At 34.9% G+C, this 17,618-nt stretch overlaps 1 protein-coding gene across 1 annotated transcript in view; it reads right to left on the bottom strand.

The window, feature by feature from the left end:
- The window catches only part of RhoGEF3 (Rho guanine nucleotide exchange factor 3), a 220,651-nt gene extending 203,725 nt beyond the window's left edge, over positions 1 to 16,926 (bottom strand). The window contains exon 1 of the mRNA XM_090167723.1: positions 16,535 to 16,926. The gene's annotated coding sequence lies outside the window, so the exon portion shown is untranslated. The remainder of the gene's footprint in view (positions 1 to 16,534) is intronic.
- Between the last annotated feature and the right edge of the window lie 692 nt (positions 16,927 to 17,618).

Genomic DNA, 17,618 nt, shown 5'->3' on the forward strand with positions numbered 1-17,618 from the left:
GTACATTTCCCATAATTTGAAAAATAAGAAAAAAATAGGAACAATTTATAAATACAGCAATTTATAGGAATGATAGGTACTCTGTGTTAATAACTTGAGCCTCATCTATCGAAGTATTATAGGGTTGCTGAAATATTTTCAGTTTCAAATTCCATGACTTTTCCCTGACCCTTTTATAGAGGATGACCACATAAAACCTCCCAAAATGTTTTACGAAAAATAGGAAATTTGTAGTTGATTTAAAGGGTTTTATAGGAGTATTTTTGGAAAATAAAGGAAAATATAGGATAAATTCAAAGGTAATTTCGTTTAGTAATTAACTAATTTCTAATTGGATATAAAATATATGGTCATGAATCTACTTATATTTTGTATAAAGGTTTGATGTTTTATCCAAAAAAAAAACGTTTTAATGCAACGTTAAAAAATGACAAGAACGTTTAAGCAACTAAGTAATAATCACATAATTTGTTTCAGAACTAGAGTAAGATTACTTTCCAAAATGATTCACGGTAAAATTAAATTATCCTACATTTCCCTGGATTGGTAACAAAATCTTAAAATTTCCATACTTTTCAGGCTTTACCCGGTTTTTCCTGACCTGTTGTAATTAAAAAATGGTAAAATAACAATAAAGTTTAATTAAATAAATAATAATTTACAGAATTTGTCACAGAAACAGCAATATTCCCTTAAATATTACAAAATAAATAAACCGAGGTATCGAACGTTCGTACATATCCCGTACACTCTAGAGAAAAATGATGCCTTTTAGGAATCGTGAAATCAGCTTCTACACCCCTAAATCTGGGTTAAAATCAGTTCCAAAAAAAAAACAGAAATCAACACGAAATTTGCACTCTGAAATCTCAACGTCAATTTCGGATTTCGGAAATCACTTTGAAATACAGAATTCCCTTACGCAAAATTTGCAAATGTCGGGTCCCTAGAAATAAACATCTTACAAATTTTAAAATTCCCTAACTTTTTACACCTTTTTTTAAAATTCCACGACCTAATTTCCCTGACTTGTGGCAACCCTGAATATATTAACATATGACATTTTAAAGTCCTGTCAAAGTTTGAGTTGCTATTCCTATACTATATTTTCTATGTCGTAACCCTTCCGAGGACAGACTTTAGGCCTAAATTTCAACCAAAAACAAGCCCATCCCTTTAATTATTCACACCGACAAAACAACGAGGTTAAAGGCGTTCCTTCCATCTACCCTCACTGGCAATTTAAGCTGACGCACGCTATTACAAAAAGCTGGTTCGGTCACTTTGTTAATTGGCAGTGATAATAATTAAGAGTCCCGGAGCGAGTTTATCGTAAAAGTTTGCAAAATGGAACACGGACAATTGTCTTAGATTCTTATAAATTTTTTAAGTAAAGCATTCATAATAGATTTTTATCTCTTGAGAAACCACGGCCTTCAAAAAATATATATCTTTTGAATTAATTCTAACAAATTAATTGTTGATGTTGTATTTATAAGAATGTACGATTTAAGGTAAACATCGCTTATTTTTAACACGACCTTGAAAATATTTTTTAAATAGTATGGAATGCTTTGATTTTTTCAAAAGGTTTAATAAATAAAATCCAAAAAGTTCCATACTGGTTCCCACGAACCAATTTCAAATTCGCAAAGAAAAAATATTAATTTATGGAACTAGTTAAATTTCCAAAAAAGAAGATTATAGTCTTTCAAGCGGTATAAAAATAAGCATCCTTTTAATGTAAATTTATATAGGTATGTTGAAATCAGTCTTAAGACATTTTTTTTATTTCAAAAAATCTAAAATGTATAATAAAGAACGTATTTATTTATAATAATATTAATAACTAAATTGGGACGAATTTTAGCATTTCTTAAAATGCACTTCAGTTCAAACTCTTCATTTAAAACTTAAGTCTTCCGATGCGATTGAAGTTTTTCCTTCCAGTTTTTTAACATATTCATTTTCCCTAAATATAAATAAATACAGGGTTGCCACAGTTTAAATTTTTTTAAATTCCCTGACTTTTCCAGGTTTTCCATTACCATCTCCGATTTCCGAAGATTTCCCGACTTATTTTGTATTTTTTAACCTATAAATTAGTCAAGGTTTCTTATTTGCAACCAAAATTAAATTCCCTGACTTTTCCCTGATTTGAAAACTAATTTTTAAAATTTCCCTGACTTCTATACCCATATTCCAATTCCCTGACTTTTACAGTTTTTCCCTGATTATCTCCGGAGATTTCCCGACTTATTTGGTCCCAATACATTTTTAACAATTTAGTAAAGGTTTCTTATTGGCAACCAAAATTAAATTCCCTGACTTCTAGACCCATATTCCCTGAACTTTCCAGGAATTCCAGGTACTATGGCCACCCTGAATTGCATTCTCGATTCAATAAATAAAATTTCCCACAGGGTTGCCACAGTTTTATAACAATCAAATTTCCTGACTTTTTCAGGTTTTCCCTGACCATCATTATTTTGTGCCAAGCTTTTGTAATTTTTTAAACTTTATTTTAGTAAGTTTATTATTTGCAACCAAAATTAAATTCCCTGATATTTTCCTAATTTGAGAGTAATTTTTAAAATTCCCGGACATTTCCCTGATTTTTATACCCATATTCAAATTCCCCAACTTTTCCAGGAATTCCAGGTATTGTGGAAACCCTGTTCCTCAGGGTTCATACAACATTTGGAAAATTAATTTCCCTGATATTTTAGGTTTTATCCTGGAAATTTCCCTGATATTTCCAGGTGCTAAATCACCGTATGTTTTCGTTTAATCGAAAAAATATATTTATAATTATTGAGGCGCTTCCAGACTCAAACGAATTTCCCTGATATATCCAGGTTTTCGTTTAATCGAAAAAATATATTTATAATTATTGAGGCGCTTCCAGACTCAAACGAATTTCCCTGATATATCCAGGTTTTCGTTAAATATTTAAAATTTCCCTGATATCTCCCTGATTTTTTGGAAAGAATTTGTTTCACTGATTTTTCCAGATTTTCCAGGTTCTCCAGGTTTGTATGAACCCTGTTCCATTAATCCTTCCTACGCAACAATTTTAAATTTGCAAAACAATTAGTAAATAATAGAGCTATTTAAATATTTTACACCGTCCTTATTATGAACTGGAGAATGCAGAATATCAAGGCATTGATCCTTGAGAAAAAATATCGAGATTTCGTTGATCTTCATCGGCCCAGAAGAGGCCCCAATCGCCTCAACAGCATTCTGGGGCGACGGCATCGATGCTGACTGGAATACGAAAAAGAGAGTTTAGCCCGGAGTATCAGCGAACATTCTACCAGTTCTTATTTATTTTTGCCGTTCCACTTGCATTTATTTCCAGTTTATTCCCGCGCGCAACAAGGAATTTTACAAGAACCATACATCAGGAAAAATAAAAGTTTTTATTTTTCTATTAATATAAGAGAAAAAAAAACAAGATTACACGCGCGCCCGCGGCTATCAATAACAAGTTGGCAAGCCAAAATATACCTCTCCTCGGTAGAATTGTCCCTAGTGGTATTAATTTCTCGAGATAACCCTTAAAGATAAATCTCCGCAATTTAGAGTTATTTGTTAAAAATATTAACCCATTTCTATCCCGCCCGGTATAAAATTTTTATTATAATTAAAATAATTGAGACGAAACGACCAATTTTAATTTATTCAGAATATCATAAGTTAAGTAGTTACAACAGTAAGTTAGACGTACTATAACAATGCACAATTGAATTAAACCCTTTTACAGAACAAGTTTATCAGTTAAATATAATACGAAGCAAATTTTAATGAAATAAATATCTACAGAGGCTTTTTGGAATTACTCGCTTACGAAATACTTGCCGCATCTTTAACGCTCATTTTATTTCAACACTCGCCCTTGATGAAGATACCGTAGATATCTGGTAGTGGACGACTCGTTCACTTCCTGTTGACGTTGTGACGCATACCACATGAAAAAGACCAATGCCGTCCAATTTCCAATATCATATAATGACTCGCACACCCAAGAAATCATTGACTGCGTTAGAAATCGTAGATATCCAAATATCCACACCACATGTATTTACAAGAAGCAAAAACCTTACCATCAACAAAGCACAGAGAGCCACTTGACTAACCGCCACCTCTTAAAGCAATTAACGTTAAATTATCTCCTTTGAATTAACAGAACTATATATAGGTCGTTAAGAAAGTGGACCACCCACAGGGTCTACCCTTTAACCCTCTAATCTCGGCTGACTGCGCTAAAACAAGATTTAACCTTTAAAAAATACCAGATTAGGCCTTCATAAATTCATTAATAAAAAAAGACTTTATTACCTATTATGCTTACGATGCCTGTCTTAATTTCAGTGAATCTAAGCAGCTATCGGTGGTTCTGTGGTAGAGCGCTCGACTGCCAAGCCGAATGGTCTGGGTTCGAAACTTGGGTGGCGCATTTGTTTTTAATCAATAGAGAAACGCTAAATTAGAATTTCTTCGATGCAATAATTTCAATTTCAATTCTATTTCAATTAAACCAAAATTTCGTACTCTATTAAATACGCTTCCGATAAAGCTGAAGGTCTAATTTTCAATAAGGCGTAACAAGTGTCGGTGGTTCTGTGGTAGAACGTCCGCCTGTCAATCAGGAGGTCTCGGGTTCAAATCCCGCCCGATGCGATCGCAAATTGATACTAAGACGAATACCGTGTACAACTGGTGGAAACCCTGCCATTGGACGTTGAGAGGTAGCATTACACTCAGCACTCGGTCCGTCCCAAAGTCATTAAGAAGAAGTTGGAGAGAAAACGCCCATATAAACACAACAGACTCAACATGCACATCCATCAGAACACAAACACAACAAATTCAACACTCACAACCTACGCATAAACATTACAAAAACGTAAAACACCAAACCGTCACGACGGTGAGCGAAAAAACACCATCCAAACCAAACCGCAAATGAATCCATTAACGCTCACCGTCACACGGTGGTTTTGCCAACCCTTCGAGACACTGCGTACGCAGTGATTACACTTTGCACCGAAAATGCGAACGCGTTCGCAGTCCTGACAGACAGACACACCCACAGACCCACCCACAGACAGACACGGTCGTTGTATAACCCCTCCTAGGGGACTTTGTCCCCTCGGAGAGGTAAAGAGAATGGATTCACCTGGGATTTTCAACAATGACAACGACGTGTACAAATATTATATTTTAAACATACGTATATATGGGTGGGAAAAGTGGCACGTTCTATACATAATGGAAAAGACCCAATTCTATCACTTTAAAAACTGGTTAAAAATTGCGTCACGAAGTATACTCAATAACATCCTTTCACTAATATGGTTTGTACAGACCACTTGCGGCTTTTTCGAATGGTGTTTGCCATTTTATTTCGTATGTTTTTCAACAATATTTTCAGATTCAAAATTTTCTTACAAGGCCGAAATTAGACAATTTTTAACTTAATATTTTACTATTATCAGAAGGTATTGAATTTACTTAACTTCCTTTATACCAAAATATAAGCTTATGTTTTAGTTTTATAAAATAATGAAAAGATAAAATTTTCAAATTTAAAGTGATCAGAACGTTTTAGAAACAAAATAATAACTACAATTTATCAGAGAAATTAAGTAAAATTACCTCCATCAAATTCTAAAAAGAAATAAACTACAAAAGTTCCCTATTTCTTGGGTATAGTCGACTAATTAATGAATTTGTATTTTTATTATGTTAATTCCATATGTAAATTGCTTTGGTATAATTAAATTTGTACCCAATCACATCGAATTGTTTATATATATATATATATGCTTTGGTCCCATTCGACCGAAATCCCATTTAACATTGAGTCCCAATCGATCGAAAATACCCCAATTGTGCGGTTTACAGCCCAAATTTGCACGTTTATATTATTTTTTATAGTACATCAAATTTCGTTTTTATGAGACGTTTTTTAAATAGGTTTACTTCTTATATAAATAAGTGTTGATAGTCTTATTGGAGCCAGTTAGCTAAAATGGAGAAAATAGCTCACAAAGGAGGGTTTTTGTACATTAAGAATGATTATTTGTTTCGCTTAAACAAAACGGTAAATAAATCTAGTTATTATTGTATTCTTGATATAAATAAAAAGTTCAAAGCATAAATATATTTATAAAAGCGCGCCACCCTAGGGAAGTGAGAGACTAACCTAACCTAACATAACCTAACCTAATCTAACCTTACCGTTAGTACACCTGTAGCAATTTTGTTTAGGAATAACGTTTTTTGCGTACCCTGGTATATCTCGGGGCAGAAGTAAAAAACAAAACAAAAGGTCCCAATGAACCGAATCCGCCTTTTGGGCTATATTTCGGAAACATATTGAATTCGGTCGAATGGGAATATACCATATATATATATATTATACCTGCATTTCACTTTACAAAAAGCGCTTTAAGGCATAAAAATCAAACAATAATAAACATTAATAATTACATTCAAAGTAGAGCAGTGTTCGTGATGAAGTTTGTAAGTGCCAATTTAAATAAGATAAGGGAAATTGAAATTAATATTGCCTGTAGACAGAATTATGTGTTTTAAGCTCAGACCAACAGATAAGGAAAGGTGACTCAATAGAGCTAAGTTACCTTAGTGTAACGTCTGACGCTAGCGCTGTGGCGGTGGCTTTCGGCAATTTGTCTACTCAAACGAAATTACGTTTATAAATCTTCCAATCATGAGATTTGATAATATACTATTACTATAGTAATCTAACGAATAATTAATTCTATATTCCAAAAAACTTGTAGAGGTTAACGTTAATAGTTAGTGTAGGGAGCTGTTGGCTTGCGTGGCATGTATGGCTTGCTACCACCCTCCTACGCATTGTAACCCGGCCACCTGTTTAAAGGCATAATAAGTCGCTAGATGACTTGGGCCTTAGGTGGTGCCTTGGGTAGTAGCCTAGCTGATTATTATTATTAAACGCTTAAAAAATGTTTGGTAAAATTTATAAAACTATAGATTTTTTTACAATTTTACTAAAAGGATCTGAACTCCGTATGTATACATCACGTGACACTTGAGAAGATATATTTCACCACTCTTTCAAAAGATGGCATTTGGAAACAAGGGTTGAAAATTGAGCGTACCATCCATTTTTTATTGACCTACAATTTAACAATAATTGCAACAGTCAGTGGCGGATTAACTATCACCCGGGTCCTATATTAGGGACATACAACACTTACTATTTCTAGCCTAACCTATGGGCAAGATTCCCGAGCCCTAGGCGTAAATGGAGTAGGAACTAAATCGAATCAAATTAAATCTGCTAACACGAGCTATGACTTGTTTTTTAACGTAACTAGCACCAATCACTCCTATCTTCTGTTAAACCTGGTGTCAGAAATGTGAACTTCGTTGGCCCACCGTAAATATACCAGTTAAAACACCCTTTAAGCGCCTACTCAAACAATTAGTTAATCCGCCACTGGAAACAGTGTTAGGAAAAAAACCTCAAGAATCGTACAGGGTTGCCACAAAATTTTCAGATTCAAATTCCCCGACTATAATAATCAGCTAGGCTAATACTCAAGGCATCGAGCGACTTTTAAAGCCTTTAATTAAGGTGGCCGGGTTACAATGCGTAGGAGGGTGGTGGCAAGCCTTGCAAGCCACGCGAGCCAACAGCTCCCTACACTAACTATTACCGTTAACCTCGACAAGTTTTTATGGAAGGGGAAACCGAAGATCTCGAGGGAAAACCCCTTAAACCAGTGGGGAGAGAACTTGCAAACTCAACGCAGAAGGAGTTGTTCCGAGTTTTCACCCAGTGCCACAAGTTGGGATCGAACCCGGCTCCTCTTGCTGCGAGGCCAAAGTGCTAACCACTCCGCCACCCCACTATTCCCTGACCATTTTAAGAGATTTTTCCCGGACTTTTTAAGGCCAAAATTTTTATTTTATATTTTACTTTTATTAAAAGTTAATAAATTTAAATGAACTTATATTTCAATAAAAAGGTTATATTGCAATGTTGAAAAAATAAGCCAAACTTTCAAGGAAATAAATGATAATCATAGAATTTGTCATAGATCTAGAGTAAAATTACCCTCAAAAAGTGTCAAGATAAAATCTAATTCCCCGACTTTTTACAAGTTCTTAAAATTCCCTGACCTATTAGGCCCATTTTTAAATTCCCTGACTTTTCCCTGTTTTCCCTGACGTGTGGCAACCCGGTGGTAATTCTACGGGTCAAAAGACCTGTCACATAAAAATAATTCCCAAGAGTTTAATCTGATCTATTTATCTAGAAAGTGAAATATCGCGTGGAACAATCTCTCCCGAGTCAAAAGGAATCGTTGACTGTAAAGGAAATTGAAACGCGCAATATTCGTCGGCGTAATCGGAAAATCGTACCAGATGGGCGGCGAGTATGAAATAAATTCCGGGCGACGTTTTGGTCCTAAATTGAATTAGTATGTAGGAAGCGATCGCCTCCGTGAACCCAAATCGTGATTCCAATTTACAACAATATAGTTCTCTTTCGAGCTAACCGGAAACAGCATCAACGCAAATCAGGTCTGTAGCCAAAATCGAGACTGAAACCCCGAAAGCATTGTTCAAAAGATGAGAGAACACTTTTTCTTTGGCATCAGATAATATTCAAATTTCACCATTCACAAACATTTTTTTCTTTAATTTTCCATTAGTCGAAGGATAAGAAAAAAATGGTCTATTGTCTGCGATATAATGTTTTTCAACGAAGGGTACATTGGAGGTTTAGGACCCAAAATATGCGACCCAGTTTCAACGCTATTGTTCGTCATAGTAGAGTATTAATTGAACAAAGTTAAATAAAAGAATGTGTTATTACTAGCTGGACGTTATTTTAATACCGTAATTTAAAAGATGCATTCTTTTAGGGGTCACTCACTATAGCGAGACCTTGAATTGACGATGGTGTACGAATTTAGATTCCCCCCCCCCCCCCAAATATTCAAAATAATTTATACCTTTAAATACTGACAGAAGTAAATTGTAACATAATTAGAAGTTTACTACTAGGACGTAAAAATGTATCTTCGTAAGCTCCGCCTAGCTTTGTAAATTACTTCTTCTAGAGATATTTATTTATTCAGTGGCGTAGCTAAGATCCCTATTGGGGGCCCATTGAATTAAAGGCCCCTGAGCCCGAGGTTGGGGCCAAAGTATAGCGGTGCCCCTATTTACGCCACCGTATTTATTGCTAATATTTTTGAGATTAAATAGATTTAGAAATTCAGTATTTTTCTGTATTTTAAACAGTACTAATTTTTCTTACTTATTTAAAAAAAAGTTTAGAAAGATGCATACTTATCTCTATGAGTTATATTATATACTTCTGGTATTATGGATTCTACGAAAGCGTATATTTATACATCCTACATATTATCATACGTAATCTAACAAACATAAGGATAACACTTCCTATTCTCACAATGCTAAGTTCTTTAATGATAGTCTGTTTCGCCAATAACCATATAAATCATTTTGTGGCTTAGGACTGCCAAAGCAACTGATTATTGAATTTACGATTATATTAAGTATTTACAATTATATTAGGTATTTACGCGACTTCCGATAACGCAACCACTTTACGACCGACTATCATTAATCGAAATAGGTTCAGTGTCATACCAGGGCTCGTACGAAATTTTCTGATCTAAAATCCCTGACTTTTCCAGGTTATCCCTGACCAATTTTTGCCAATATTCCTGACCTTTCTGGTTATATTTTAGGACATTTTTTTATTATTTTAGATAAAAATTCTTTGACAATGTGTGGTTTGGTTGACTAACTAAAATCCCTGACTTATCCCTGACTTTCTACGAAATTATTTAAATCCCTGACTTATCCCTGACTTTCTACGAAATTATTTAAATCCCTGACTTATCCCTGACTTTCTACGAAATTATTTAAATCCCTGACTTATCCCTGACTTTCTACGAAATTATTTAAATCCCTGACTTTCTACGAAATTATTTAAATCCCTGACATTTTTCCTCCATTTGACAGATCCCTGACTTATCTAGGTTTTCCAGGATATCCCTGCATACATACATAATTATGTTACTTACGATATTATTAAAATATTCCGTGAAAGACATCTTATACTTAGACCATTTAAATATTTAATTACACTACACCGTGAAATAATTTGTTTTCACCGAAACACCCAGCATTCAATATCAACTACAAAAGAGGTCTAATAATTCTATCAAAAAGGGAAATCTGCTATAAGCTGCGCAGCTCGTCTGACCTACACTAGCAACAGGCCAAAGAAAACATTATTGAAAATGAGTGAAATTCCACAAAAGTCCACGCTCCAGAGAATCTCAACGACCATAAAATTTGTGAATGGCCGAATGAAAATGGGAGACTCCCCATCCAACCATTCATTGCTTCGCTCTTTCGTCAACCGAGTCTATAAGCACGTCATTTTTACAAGTCAAGAGCTCTATTTCCAGAGCATTACGACACCGATAAATAACAAGTGGCCTACAGGCAAAGTACAGTCCGGCGTACCTCCTGATGAAAATATTTACTCGTTGACAAAATGAGTATCAGGTTACAGGGTTGCCACAACAGGGTTCGTACAAAATTCCAGGAATTAAATTCCCTGACATTTACAGGTTTTCCCTGCCCAAATTGTCAAATTTTCCCTGATTATTTTTGTATAATATTTGAGGTAAAAATCTTGAAAAAGATTCTTTCAAACATTTATTTGGCTGATATTTTTGGTTTCACTTTTAAATTCCCTTACTTTTTGGGACCATTTTCAAATTCATCGACTTTTCCCTGACATTTTGGAATCATTTTTAAATTCCCTGACTTTTCCAGGTTTTCCAGGTCGTGTTCGAACCCTGTACAGTATTATCATATTCAAATTCCCTGACTATTCCCTGACCATTTATGTTATTTTCCCTGACTTTTTAAGGCCAAAATTAGTCCATTTTTTAACTTTTACATTTATCAGAAGTTAATTTATTTTCAGTACAAAAGGTATTTCAACGTTAAAAAACCTTTCAAGTATCTAAATAATAATAACAGAATTTGCCAAAGATATAGAGTAAAATAACCTTAAAAAAGTGTCAAGATAAAACTGAAGTCGCTGACTTTTCCCCCACTTTTTACAAATTCTTAAAATTCTGACCTTTTAGGGCCATTTTTTAATTCCCTGATTTGCCTGACGTGTGGCAACCCTGGTATGTTCAAATCGATAAGTACCAGTGAAAGCGCGCACTTTTAGTCTCGAATTTCAAAATAAGTACCGTAAGAAACGATGAAAGAGTTTTAATTTTAAATAGGCCTTTGGTCTGGTTTACCCGCAAGTTACACACAGCGCCAAGTTCGTTTGCGGCGTATGTATGAACTGGGTAACCAGGTCGATAATTGTGTTAGGTGTCAACTAGTTTTGTAGTCGAACATTTGACGAAAAAAGCACAGTAATTATATTTTAATAAATTTTTAAATCTAAAATAAGCTTTTAAATTGTACCTCCAGCAGAGGGCGGCTCAATATGTTCTAGAACAGACAGCGGCCAAGCGAAGCTCCCTAGGAATCACTTTGCAGATATCAAAGGTCCGCTCTATCTTTGTCAATGAAGTCAACCAAAACGAAAATTTGTCTCAGAACAGACAGCGACGAAGCGAAGCTCCCTTCATATAATCTCCGATTTTACCATTGGAATAACTTTTCAGTCATCCGAGGTCAGCTCTATCTTTGTCAATTATGTCAACCAAAACTTAAGTCCCAGAACAGACAGCGAAGCTCAATTTATATAATCTCCGTTTTTACCATGGGAATCACTTTGCAGATATTAAAAGTCCGCTCTATCTTTTGTCAATGATGTCAACCAAAACTAAAGTCCCAGAACAGACAGCGACGAAGCAAAGCTCCCTTCATATAATCTCCGTTTTTACCATGGGAATCACTTTACAGACATCCAAGGTCCGAAATAAGTTTGTCAATGATGTCAACCGAAACCAAATTTTTACCAGAACAGACAGCGACTAAGCGAAGCTCCCTTGAGGTGTCCAACATTTGCTATTTTTGAATCTCAAAGTTACTTCAGAAATTAGAAACTGACCGCGAGTTTTGAGAGCACGATTTTCGTATTGATTTCTGGTTTTTGGGCTGATTTTGTGATTTTTGAACCCATTTCCGCAAAGATTTCAGGATTTTCAAGTTGATTTCAATATTTCTAAAATCATTTTTCTCTAGAGGGTACAGGATTTGTAGCCCTCGAGCTCCCATCATATATTCTCCATTTATAGCCTCGGAATCACTTAGTAGACATAACAGGGTTGCCACCAAATTTTGAGATTCAAATTCCCTAAGAGATTTCCCTGACTTTTAAGGCCAAACTTTTTATTTTATACTTTACTTTTATCAGAAAATAATAATTTTAAATGGACTTATATAAGGTTATTGCAATGTTGAAAAAATTAGCCAAACTTTCAAGGAAATTAATAATAATCATAGAATTTGTCATAGATCTAGAGTAAAATCACCTTCAAAAAGTGTCAAGAAGACATGAATTTTTGCAAATTCTTAAAATTCTCGACTTTTTAGGCCTATTTTTAAATTCCTTGGCTTTTCCCTGATGTGTGGCAGCCCTGTATAAAGTCCGCTTCACCTTTGTCAATGATGTCAAATTTATCCCTTGATCAGAATATAACTCCGGCGTCATCTACGGAAGCTGCCGCAAATAGGGTCGGCCTAAAGGGTTGGCGGGGTTGCGACATCACCGCGAAAAAGATAGAAGAAAATATTGAATACGAGCCAACAACAAAAAGTTGACGCGGTAACTCTAGTGAGAACCTCGCCCGTCATCACCGAAAGATGGCACTTGCGTGTGAGAGTAGCCCAAATGGAATATAAAGTAGCCCGAAGTTACTATGTTTCTTCAATAAATAGCCCAAATTCTAGCTAATTTTAAAGCCAAATTTTAACGAAAAATATAAAATTTTAAAGCAGTTTTGGTCAAATAATTATAATTACTATATATAAAACATATCCAAACCTGTTCTATTCAACAAGTACTTTCCAACGTAATATTTGCATCTTCTCAGTGATAAGCCCAAAAACCCGCACTTTTCCCGCAAAGCGCTTTGAAAAGAAGCGCAATCTGGCGAGAAAATCGGGCAGCTGGCAACTATGCTTGTGTGCGAGAGTTAAAAAGAAACTTTAAGAACCGACAAAGGATACAATTTTGGCATTTGACCAATAAGGAGAGGGTTAACTGATTAGTTCTGGAAAATCGACCCCGACCTCCACCTTGCGCAAAATGGTGCAATAAGCACGTTTTACCGTGCCAAGATACACATACTAGACATTTTGTTCGTGAAATAGTATATTTCATCGCCAGTTTTTAAAGAATGACGAATCAGAGTTTACAAGATAGAAAACAAGCTAAAAGTGTACTCAGAACAAGGTTTCCATTTGATTTTGTTTATTAATATCAAATAAACAATAAATTACTATTTTCCAAATCTAATTGATAGATACTTTGCTTCTATTTGTTGTACAATCTAAAACTTAATGATATTAAACAATTAAATTTAATATCATTAAGTTCGTTTCAAAAACTTTGGTCATTTTTATTCCTCCATTGAAATACGAAGTGATTTAAATCATAAGTAACATAAAAAATATAAGTATGACAGTCCCTGTTGTTTTAATACTAATCTTCATTTAAACCAAAGGCAGAGAGCCTAGAGTTAAATATTTCCATACGATTCATTTGAGGTTTCGTGTTTCCAAAACATTGACATAATGAAAGTGTTACGCAACCACTTTGTCTGCCTAAAGGCGCGAAATATTTGTAAGACCTAATTATATGCCCCCCACCTTAAATTTCTATTGTTTCATAGCTAGTCAATGCGGTTGACAGCGGGTCAAAGGCGGAGAATTGTAGGGAGGATGGACGGCTTCAACTGTCAACGTCACATTTAGACATTTGAAACGACCCACACACCAAGTTCGTTGCAACACCGAATCGTTATAACGTAAACTAGACGAAAAGGGTTTTTATTTGAAGTTTTAAATCAACACAACATCCAACTAACATCTGTATTTGCGCTCTCCCATTTCTCAGAACCGGCAAAATTTGCATAAATAATGCGTTCTTCTAAGTACTATTTGTTTAACCAAGAATTTATGTATTTCTGCTTCGAGAGAATGACGAAGCAATTTTTAGAATTTGTTCCCAAACCCCCTCACAGTTAACTCCTCCCTTAAAAAAATCAGATCAGCTCGGTTTCTCATTGGTTTCCTAAAACTGACGTTTTCCAACTCGAATCAAGCACAAGCGGGTGATTCTCGCGGATTGTCTTATATAAATAAATACATTCTGGCTTTAACGACGAGGATAAAACAAATAGGAAAAGGCTTAAAAATTCTACCGAAATCGTGTACATTAACGACAGTTTTCCCGTCCTAAACTTAATTCCCTCGAAAGCCGAAACTAGCCCGAGTTGCAACGTCAAATTAGCTAATTACCACTATCTGTCGGTACCAAAGGGGCGTGGTTAAGGGACAATCTACAAAAGTGACCTTGATTTATAGCTACGAATGTTTGGAAAGCGGAATTTTCCAGGTCCTGGTTAAGCCTTTGCGAATAAATAACAAAGGTAAGGGAATTTAGGGAAAGGATTTTGCACGCTAATCAATTTGAATAATCACCTCGTTAATTCTGACTGTTATAATAATGGCACCACTAGGTTTATATCCATTTTATTTCGCGTCACTAAGCGTACGTACAGAGCAGACTTTACACGATATTGCCTTTGGTTGCGTAACTAGGCGAGTATCACCTTGACTGTAGAGAGGATATTTATTTTAGTTTTTTTTTGGAACGGGGGTTCCGTTTCTATGACAGTTCTCATCCCCCCCCCCCCTTTTTACTAAAAACCTTTTAGAAGTTTTATTTTTGGTGTCAAGGTTTTCGTTTAAAGTTAAGCTTAGGACTGAGTAGTTCTGTCATAAATCAAGTCAATACGTCGTAGATTGATGTTAGTTTTTCTTAAATTTTTACAACTCGACGAAACCATAAGGCTCTTCTGCTTAGATTTAATTTTTCTACTTATAAAGAACACAGGGTAAATTTTACATACAATTTACGGAAATATTTTGATTTAACCAGAAGTTTATAATATATCTTTTAAGAGAGAAGTATCCATCTAAGCCGAAAAAAATGGACCGCGCGTTTTAGTTTTACGAACGATGTAAAATTACGCTGCCAAGAAATATGTACCAAGTAATAAACCATTTTGCCTCTTCAATACTTTTATTAAATCTTTATATGATGAATTTCACCCCATACTACGTTTTCTTCCAAAATATAAATAAAAATAAATCAGCGAGAGCTCGCGAAGTTACATGTTTCAACCGAATAACATTAGCACTTTAGTTAAATGAATACTTATCTATAAGAGTTATATTATATTCTTCTGGTCATACTAATCTAGTAAGAGTTATATTATATGCTTCTGGTCATACTTTTCTAGTAAGAATTATATTATATACTTCTGGTCATACTTTTCTAGTAAGGGTTGTAAGAGTTATATTATATACTTCTGGTCATACTTCTCTAGTATGAGTTATATTATATAATTCAGTTTGAATTTACAGTTTACAAATTAAGGTCTAATAAACGTAATAAGTAAATTAAGTATGTTAAAAGTTTATAAAAAAAACGCGTTTAGTAAGCGTTTCAAATAACCGAAAATATAATCAGCTCTTCAACGGGTTTTAGAGAAAGTGGGAGTTGGGAGGTCTTTTCCCGAGAAAAAGTGGGATCGTCCATTTTTGTGGCATGAGGAAAATACCGATTATTTCGCGCATACCGCAACCGGATAACGCATTTTCGACAAACTTGCCAAAATAATTAATTTGTTTGGCAATTGAATTACTAATATCCTCGAATTAGAAGGTGTCATCGTAGTAATTAACATCATAAAAGGTGGGAGGATATCCGATGTATTGGGTTTGAACGGAGTACTTGGGAAAAACAGAGGGTTTAAAATGTTAATGTCCCCCACGGAGACAAAAGCTACGGGATACCGCCCTCGTGGTTGAATAATCCTTTTTAGCCTTTCTAAAGTTTGAACAAAAAACAAACCCACATAAAATACCTGCCATGTAGGTGTGCTAGTATTTTTTTCCCGATCAATGACTCAGTTAATTTTAGGGGTCGATTTTTACGAATTTCGAACAAAAACTTGAAAATAAAACTAATCGCTAAATAAACTACGACTACATTTATAAAAACGCGTTTTTGTTAGACAGGAAGATAAGTTTAAGCAGTGGATGTTTCAACTACCTTGAATCGAAATGTCAGTTTCGACATGAAAAATCCAACTTATTGTTGTAGTGAGTAGACCTATCGGCTATCCCAATATCATTCGGTAAAATAAAAATGCTAATTTATCTTGCAGTAAACACCACACATACGATAAATAAATTAAATAATAACACTTACAAGAATCCAAGTTTTCGGACAAATTCATCAGTAGACGAGATCATAATCACCAGTTGAATTAAAAGTTCGAAACGTTCATGATGAAATAGCAAGGAGATACGATAAAAATTGGCCCCACCGGCTCCTTTTGAAAGTTTAAAAATGCTTTTGACGCGAAAAACAGACGATAATCCACGACCACTCGGGCTGGGTATCACGGCCCAGTAGGAAACGCGTTTTTCGGCATTGCAGATACGAATGTTTGTTTACGCAGGTAAGAAATAACGACAGTTCTAATAATATTACTATCTTTTACGATTTTAATCCAATAAATTCCTACTAAATTATGTAAGATAACGTTCAAAATTTGCTGTTGAAAGCGAAAAGATAAGAAAACTGGCTTCAGACGATAGACACAAGCGCATCTCTTCGAGAGCGTGTTTCGAAGGAAATGAGGAAAGAGGGGCGTTCCTATTTCGGCGGCGGTTACTTGTAATTCAATTTCATTGGCCATTTTAGTCCCCCTTTTTGCAAAGGTAGAGGCTCTCTGTCGCCATCTACACGCGAGAAGAAGACCTTTTACGCGTAAGACGGGGATCAGCTATAAATAATAGTACTCTCCAATTGGTTTAATATATTAAAATTCCCGATCCTCATCAGAACGCGGCTAATTAATTAGAAAAGTTACATCTCGCTTCCGCGTATTTTAATTAAATTTTCTAATCAATTTTCCTGTATGGATTGAATAATATTGATTCAGAAACAATGCGTTGACTTTGTTTCAAAACTTGAAAAGAGGCGAAAGAGAAAGTTCTTTTAGAGTCAACGTAACCTTTTTCTTATTTTAAACCAATTTAATTAACTGAACTAGAGCACTCTCGAAGAATAGCGCCAAATAAAATTAACGAACGAAAAATATCGCATTTCCCATAACGAGGCACTTAAAAGTGGATTTTCAAAAACTTTCACTAAAGGTAAATCAACCGTGCCAGGGGAGTGTATCCTGCCTAAAAATAAATCTAACGTGAAATTTAATTAGACGACTACAAAAAGGCTTACGGGGGGCTTAAAGAGGGGTTAAAAGTTAGAATCTAAGAATTTAATC

This window comes from Leiobunum rupestre, chromosome 3 (genome assembly GCF_980474605.1).
Source record: "Leiobunum rupestre chromosome 3, qqLeiRupe1.1.hap1, whole genome shotgun sequence".
NCBI classification, from domain to species: Eukaryota; Metazoa; Arthropoda; class Arachnida; order Opiliones; family Sclerosomatidae; genus Leiobunum; species Leiobunum rupestre.